Here is a 7,455-nt window from a genome sequence, read left to right on the forward strand (position 1 = left end):
AGGCAATTAAACAGCATCCAGACAGAGCCAGATGCTCGCTCTTAAAAGACAGACAGTCAGTTAAGAAAGTTAAGTGAAAATCTAGTAGTTCATAGAAATCTATTCCAAGGCCAGAATATTGTCCCAGGGAAAGAAAAAGCAATAAAATTGCAGGGTTACTCAGAAGTTTCAGGGAAGCCATGTTTGATGAAATCAAGGGTACAGAAAACACTTGGAAACACAGGCATCAAACTACAAGAATGTAACCGGTTGGCTTAACTGAATTTCAAGACAAGGAATTCTAGTGATCTGGGCTGCTGAGATCCCACATCTTATCATCAACAAATCTCAGAACACTGAAACTGACACATGGTCAATGTGAGACAGATTCTAGAATCTATACTGAGTCAACAGAATCTGGGGTGAGTGTATTAGAGGTTCGAGAGAGAGATACCAACTTCTTCCTAACATGGGTGGGTCTCACTGAGGATCACAGGTTGGTATCTGCCAAAGTTCAAAGGTTAAAGATCAACCTTAACCTTTTAAAGATTGAAGTCCTGTAAGTTAAATCAGTTGACTGGGACTCTGTTTGTCTGGATGCTCATTCCCAGAGCAGATGACAGTCTCTTGATGCCTCCTGCCCACAGGGTCTTCTTTCTTCTTGCCAGTTGTTCTTAATGCTAACACCAGAATACTTGAGATATGAGATAAATAGCAACTTATCAGGGGCTCACCAAGACTGGAGGAATGGAAAGGAGACATGGCTGTATAAATGTTTCTCTGTGTACAAAGGAAAAGACAGTGGCTTGATCCTTGTACGTTAACTAGCAGACATCCTTAATCTCCCACTCTCTGCATGTTGGAAGGCAGTGCAATAACTTCCAGGTGCCACATAAGTACCATGATGAAGAGATACACAAGCACAAAGGAACAGATAAGGAGCTGTCAGCAAAAAAAATTTAGTGTCTCTATTGAGAGAAGCCCAAACAGTAAGTAATAGAAGTATTAGGCAAGGCATTATACTAATAAGTTAATACTCATTTGATTGACTTATCAGTCCTAACATCTGCTGCATTGTGTACTGAAGAAAGTATTATAGGATGGAAGTCAAGGCATCCCAGTCCCAGCTGTATCTCTTTCTCACCCTCTTACTGATTATGTGAGGAATGTGACTAGGCAGGCCCTGTCTACCCTTGAACTTTGCCAGATTCCAACCTGTATGTGACTCTCAGTGAGACCCACCCACATCAGGGAGAAGCTGGGATCCCTCTCTTCCCTTTAATGTTCCTTCCCAGAAACGAGTGCTTTCACATTTCCTAATTAGGTTATATTCAGTGTCTACGGGATTGGTGATGAAGGAGATGGTGAAGTGTAATCACAACTGATATTATTCATGTCTCTGGAATGTGCAGCCGAAGCTGCCTGCTAGCTCTAGCAGAAAACAATGGTATGGCTGTCAAGCTGCCTTTTTATACTGCAGATTTGGATCCAAACTATTTCCTTGTGCTCCATCATAGATGCAAAAGAGTTATCTTGAGAGATGAAACACACATGCTATAAATTCCCGTCGCCTGGTTGTGTGTGGTTCATTATGTCGGATACAGACTGGTATGACCTGTTAGAATGTCCAGAAATGGGGCCAAATGAAACACCCTCTACACTTCCCTTGAGATGTTTGGTTGCCTAGAGGCCTAACTAACCACACAAAGAATAATGATCTTAATCATAGGTGTTCCACCTGGTATTGTGCTGAAATATGATGAAGAAGATATGGATGTCTTCTGAAATGGCTTGCAAATAGGTGAAATAAAAGGAGCAGGGAGATGGCTACCGGTGCATCAGATATTCACAATCATCCCTGACTACATAGCAAGCTTGATACACTGTCAACAACAAAAATTTCATAAACCGCCATAGTGAATAACATAAAGCCAAAACAACTGGGGCTTTAATGGAGGCATAAACAAAGTTTAATGACTCATCAGAGGAAGGGATGATTGCCTCTAAAGGGAGGAGGACTACCAAAGCATGGTATAAGGATGAGTAAGGGCTTAGGAAGATGGGTGTACATTCCAGAAGCTAATAGGTGGGACAGGGCCATGAGTAGCACAGAGGAGGGGTACTAGCCCAGTGGGCAGGACCCTAAAGCAAAGATGATTGTCCTGCTGAGGTGCAAAGAACACTAATCGGTCAGATGGACAGGAAGAAAGTCAGGGAAGGGGCCCTGAGAAGAGTGAAAGAACACAGCAGGGTGGAATACCTCTATTCCTCACTGTGTGGAATACCTCTATTACTCACTCTGTGGAATACCTCTATTACTCACTGTGTGGAATACCTCTATTACTCACTCTGTGGAATACCTCTATTACTCACTGTTTGGAACATGGCAGGTGGGCAGATGAGACTGTAGAAGTAAGTAGGTCCAGGTCCAGGCAGAAGATGTTTGTAGCCTGCTAAATGCTGGATATTTCATCTCTGGGGCTGTGAGAAGCCAGCTAAGGTACTCCCATCTACTTGGTTTGATGACTAACCAGACCTTGGAAGAATGTAAATGAAGGATGCAGGTAGACTATTGTAAGAACTTTAGCCAAGGGTGTAATTAGGTGTGACTGAGTGATAAATATCTTCATATGACCCCATAAATTTTATTAAGTAGCAGAGGAAAATTTAATAATTATATCTACTCGGTATTATTAATCCCCAATGATTATTATCTCTTATTTCATTGTTTATGTGAGAATATTTTCTCATCAGTGATCAGCTCCTTGAGGAAAGGTCAGTGAACCCCATTTCTGTTGTTCACAGTTCCCAGCACAGCCCTTGCCTATATCAACTATTCTGTAAGTATGAGGGAAGAAATGGAAGACATTGAAGCTCTGTGTTTGGGTTGTAAATGCCAGCATTACACCAAGAGAAAGCTTTTCCACTCCCCCATGTTGCAAATGGTTGTCTCTCTATTTGCTCATGAGATACTTGGAATCCAGAGACTTTCAGACCTACCCTGTTTCCTATCTCCTTGGAGAGAGTAAATATATGACTATAATTTCCAGAAGATTCTCAAGTAAACTGCTAAACATTTAAAACAATCTGAATTCATGAAACAGTCACCCAGAGAGCCATACGTTGGTCAATACTAGGCCAGATGGACCAGGAGCCTCTTCTCAAAGATTCAAAATCCAATCATCTATTATTGACAGGTAAGAGTCCAGGTTCACTAGCATTCTCGAAAGCAGAGGTTTTCAATCTTCCTAATGCTGCAATCCTTAATAAGGCTTCACATGTTGTGTTGAGCCCCAATCATTAAATTATTTTCCTTCCTACTTCCTAACTGTAACTTTGCTACTGTTATTAATTGTAATGTAATTATCAGTGTTTTCTGATAGTCTTAGGTGACCCCTATGAAAGGGTCATTGAAACTTCAAAGTGGTCATGACCCACAGGTTGAGAACCACTACTCTAAAGTCTTCAATATCCAGTAGTTTCTCATTCAGTAGTATTCTGTATAATGAAGCAATTCGCCAAGACAGATGTGCTGTTTATTTTTGTCATAGAGACTTCATGTTTTCATCCAATAATGTAACCACAATGGGCATATGACCACTCATATCATCAGTATGGGAAAAAGAATATGGAGTCTTGGGATGGAGAAATGGCTCAGCAATTAAAAGGGCTTCCTACTTTTACAGAGCACTTGAATTTGGTGCCCAGCACCCCTAGCACGTGGCTCACAACATCCTTAAACTCCAGCTCCAAGAGAATGACACCTTCGTGCCTCTGAAAGCACTAAATAAATATGGTATACACTCACACAGATACATGCACATACATAAATAAAAATGAGAATAAATCTAAAAAATATGGAGCCTTATGCTTTTTTATGTATACACATACTTGATGCTTTAAATTTTGGCTTACTTTGCTTGATTGTTAATTCTGCTTTTCTGTTGTTGTTTACTGAAGATTTTCAGCTCTTTGTGTGTTACTTTTCAATTTAATCATTTTATATTTTAAAGAAGTTAAAACCACAAGCCCTCAATTATAGAACAATGAGTAAAGGGTGGGAATCAGCTCTTTTAAATAATAGAGCACTTACCCTCTTCTCAGCATATCTCTCCTGTAGGTTAACTTTCATCATCAAGTATATCCATTGTACATGACATTGTATTAGGTGAGGACATTATACTATGTAGATTCTATACTGAGTATACACTCCTTTGTCTTCCCCTTTTTCTCTCCTCACCTCTGCTACTAGCCCCCCCCCTTGCTCTCTTAGACAGTTGCATCTCTCCTTTGATGTCATGTCTATGTATACAATTTTTTATTGTATCTACATAAAACCTGGTAGCCATATATAAGAAAAAAGGACACCATTTGCCCTTTTTGCAAATGGCTTAATTTGTTTAACATGATTAACATGGTTAACATGATTAGCTCTCTTGCATCCATTTTCCTGAAGGTCTAATTTCATTCTTCTTAGGCTGAGAATAATTCCATTGTGCATTTTTGCCACCTTTTCTTTATCCATCCCTCTGTAGTTGGACTCCTAGATTGGTCCCTTACCTTAACTATTGTGAACTGATGTGCAAGTGTCTCTGGCATGCTGATTTGGAGTGGTGTAGCTGCGTTTCTTGAGGAATCTCCATATTTGCTTCCATAGTGGCTGGACTGTTTTACATCCCTACTACCAATGCATGAGAGTTCCCATTTTTCCATCTCAACATTTATTTTTAAGAAGAAATTCTTAAATAGTTCTAAATTTGCAAATAAACTATGAGATAATACACCATACTCCCCTGTTAGCAATTAATGAAGAATACTAAAGTACTATTTTGAAGAATTTATTTTAACTTATGTGCATGCCTTGATGTATATGTGCATGTGTGTGGTATGCCCTGGTGCCCTTGGAGGCCACTGGAACTATGGTTACAAGCAGTTGTGAATAATTTGGCATGTTGTGAAGAACCACATTTCTGGTCCTGGGAACCAAACTCAGGTCCTTTGCAACAGTAGTCTGTAGTCTTAATGCAGAGCCACCTCTGCAACCTTACAATGCTATTTTAATTAAGGTCCTAACTATTTGAGCTTTCTCTGTGTCCCCAGTATTTTTTCTGTGCCTGGATCCTGTATAACACACCTCATTACTTTCACTTACAATGTCTCCTTGGGGTCGTATTTGAAGTGCCACTTTCTAAGATTTTTCGTGGGGTTTGATAATCTATATGGAGAGTTTAGAGACAGGGTAACCCATTTGACCTAGAATTCACAATCCTCCCAGCTCAGTCCCCAGTGACCTGGGCTTGCAAGCATGTGCCTCAACATCTGACATTCTTGAAAGTCTTCAGAGTCCTGAGACATTGTAAAATTTCCTGCAATTAGAAAGCATCTTTTTTTGTTGTTTTTTTTTCATGATTGTGTGGAGGCCATAAACTCGAAAGGTGAAGATCACATAGGTAAAGTGGGTTCTGATCACACCACATGAAGGCTGCTATTAGCAACAGGAATTGTGAGTATTGATGTTGATCTCAGCCACCTGTCCAGGCTCCCATTTATTAGCTTTCTCTTCTGTCCCTTCCCCTTCACAATGTGGTCTATGAATGAAGTCATATAGTTTCAGCCTTCAATGAAAGAACAAGGATTTCTAACTTACTTCTTCAGTGACTGTTTACATAAACAATTTGACACTATTCTATTGGGAACTGTTTCCCACTTATTTGATTATTCAGTCATGCGCATGGTCTTGTGGAAGTTGATTATATGCTCTGGAGTATAATTCAATTCTTCTTTATGATGCTGCTCAAATTGTTGTAGAGTTCGTCACTGGGAGTTTTCTGCCGACTTTTGTGTTCCAGTCACATAGTTATCGCAGTGTTTTTGCTGGAGTCTTTTTTTTTTTTTTTTTTTTTTTTTTTTTTGTTTTTTTTTTTTTTTTTTTTTTTTTTTTATATCTAGAACTACAAGATACTCAAGAATCATCCTACATATTTCATCAGCCTCTTCAAGAACCAGCCATTTCTTTAATGAGCCCTGGCCCTTTTATTGGAGAATGGTGTTAAATACCAAAATCTGGGTGTGCTCCTGGTAGCTGTGATGCTATGATTTCTAGGTTCACCCCCATGTTTGTATGTTCATGTGGAAATGTGTCTATGTCAATCAACATGTATAGTTAAGGTCCATGAAAATTCCTATTTGTAATCAGTATCTGTATTCATTCATGTGTGTGTGTGTGTGTGTGTGTGTGTGTGAATGACATTCTAACTCCAGCTCATCATAGATACGTCTTACAAGCCTGTACCTTATCCCTCTTACAATGAAGAGTCAGGCTCCTACCTCCAGCTATTTTCTTAATAGATCAACTCCAGTGTACTTTTTAGAACTCTGTCATTGTTAACCTGCCACACCCACTCCAGTGGAGTCTGCATGACAGCAGTCCTTGAGGTAAAAAGTTTCAAGGAAACTGGTCTCCTGGTGGTCCTTGGCGTCCCCTAACATGGATGTGGTCCAGATTTGTTCTTGCGATAGTTGATGGAGGGTCTTGCTTGCTTTCTCGTACTATTGTTTGTTATTAGGTATAAAGGTGCCCCCAAGGAATGATTTGACTAATAGTTAAGTTAGATTGGCCATTGTTTCTTGACCCTTACCAGTGTTCCAACATCCTAAACCATGCTGAGCCAATCCTCAGCTTGGAATTTTGTAAAGAATGAAAAAATTCATTCAGAAAAATTGCCTCTATCGTTGAAAGAGAGATAGTGATAGAAATCAGGCAATGGAGTTTACTGAATAAGAGTTAATTATCCCAGGGCAAGTTCAACTAAGAATCCTCATTACAGTCATGTATGGCAGGCCACATTAGAATTGCAGCTGAGCTACTCCTAGGAACTAGAGTATTGTATTGTTCTTGATAAGGTTAGCAAGAACAGGATTCCTGGGGCATACTTCTGCTAGCCCAGAGGATTAGCATAGTGGATGTTTACCAAGGACTGGCTGGTGGACTACATAATAGACTAGAATGGAAACTATTTACACTTGGCCTCTAAAATTAAGCTGACTTTAGATAAGGCTTATTTTCTTTCAGTTGTAACCACTGCTTAGTTCCTGTCAATTTACATGTATATACTTTATTCTATAGAACCATTGTGCTTCAGATGAACTCGATGTACCTTGACTGTTGTGCTTCCTGACTCTTCTTTTTCTTCTGTAATGACCATAAAAGTCTGATGCTTACTTTGAGAATATACACTCAGAATCAACATTCCCTAGTGTCCGTGTCTGTGTGTCATTTTCGCCAACTCTTTGCCCGCCTGATTACCAGGACCCTGATTCTCCCTGGTTGAAAGACCTCGACTGGGCCAGCCCATGGCATTAACCCATGTACTCATAGAAAATGTAATAGACTGGAGTGCCTTTAATCTTATGGACCCATTCATTTCCAGATGTACTAAGATGGACACTTTCCCACACTTCATCATGTGTACATAG

General features: G+C 39.8%; 1 long non-coding RNA gene across 2 annotated transcripts; it reads left to right on the forward strand.

The window, feature by feature from the left end:
* Window positions 1–405: 405 nt before the first annotated feature.
* Window positions 406–3,797, forward strand: LOC116080662. 2 transcript variants are annotated; one of them, XR_004114521.1, is made up of 3 exons: window positions 406–475; window positions 2,785–3,176; window positions 3,666–3,797. It is a non-coding gene; the product is annotated as an uncharacterized LOC116080662 (long non-coding RNA). The 2 variants fall into 2 exon arrangements; XR_004114522.1 differs by lacking the exon at window positions 3,666–3,797 and adding an exon at window positions 3,531–3,645.
* Window positions 3,798–7,455: the final 3,658 nt, after the last annotated feature.

The sequence above is a fragment of the Mastomys coucha genome, unplaced genomic scaffold (assembly GCF_008632895.1).
Source record: "Mastomys coucha isolate ucsf_1 unplaced genomic scaffold, UCSF_Mcou_1 pScaffold6, whole genome shotgun sequence".
NCBI lineage: Eukaryota > Metazoa > Chordata > Mammalia > Rodentia > Muridae > Mastomys > Mastomys coucha.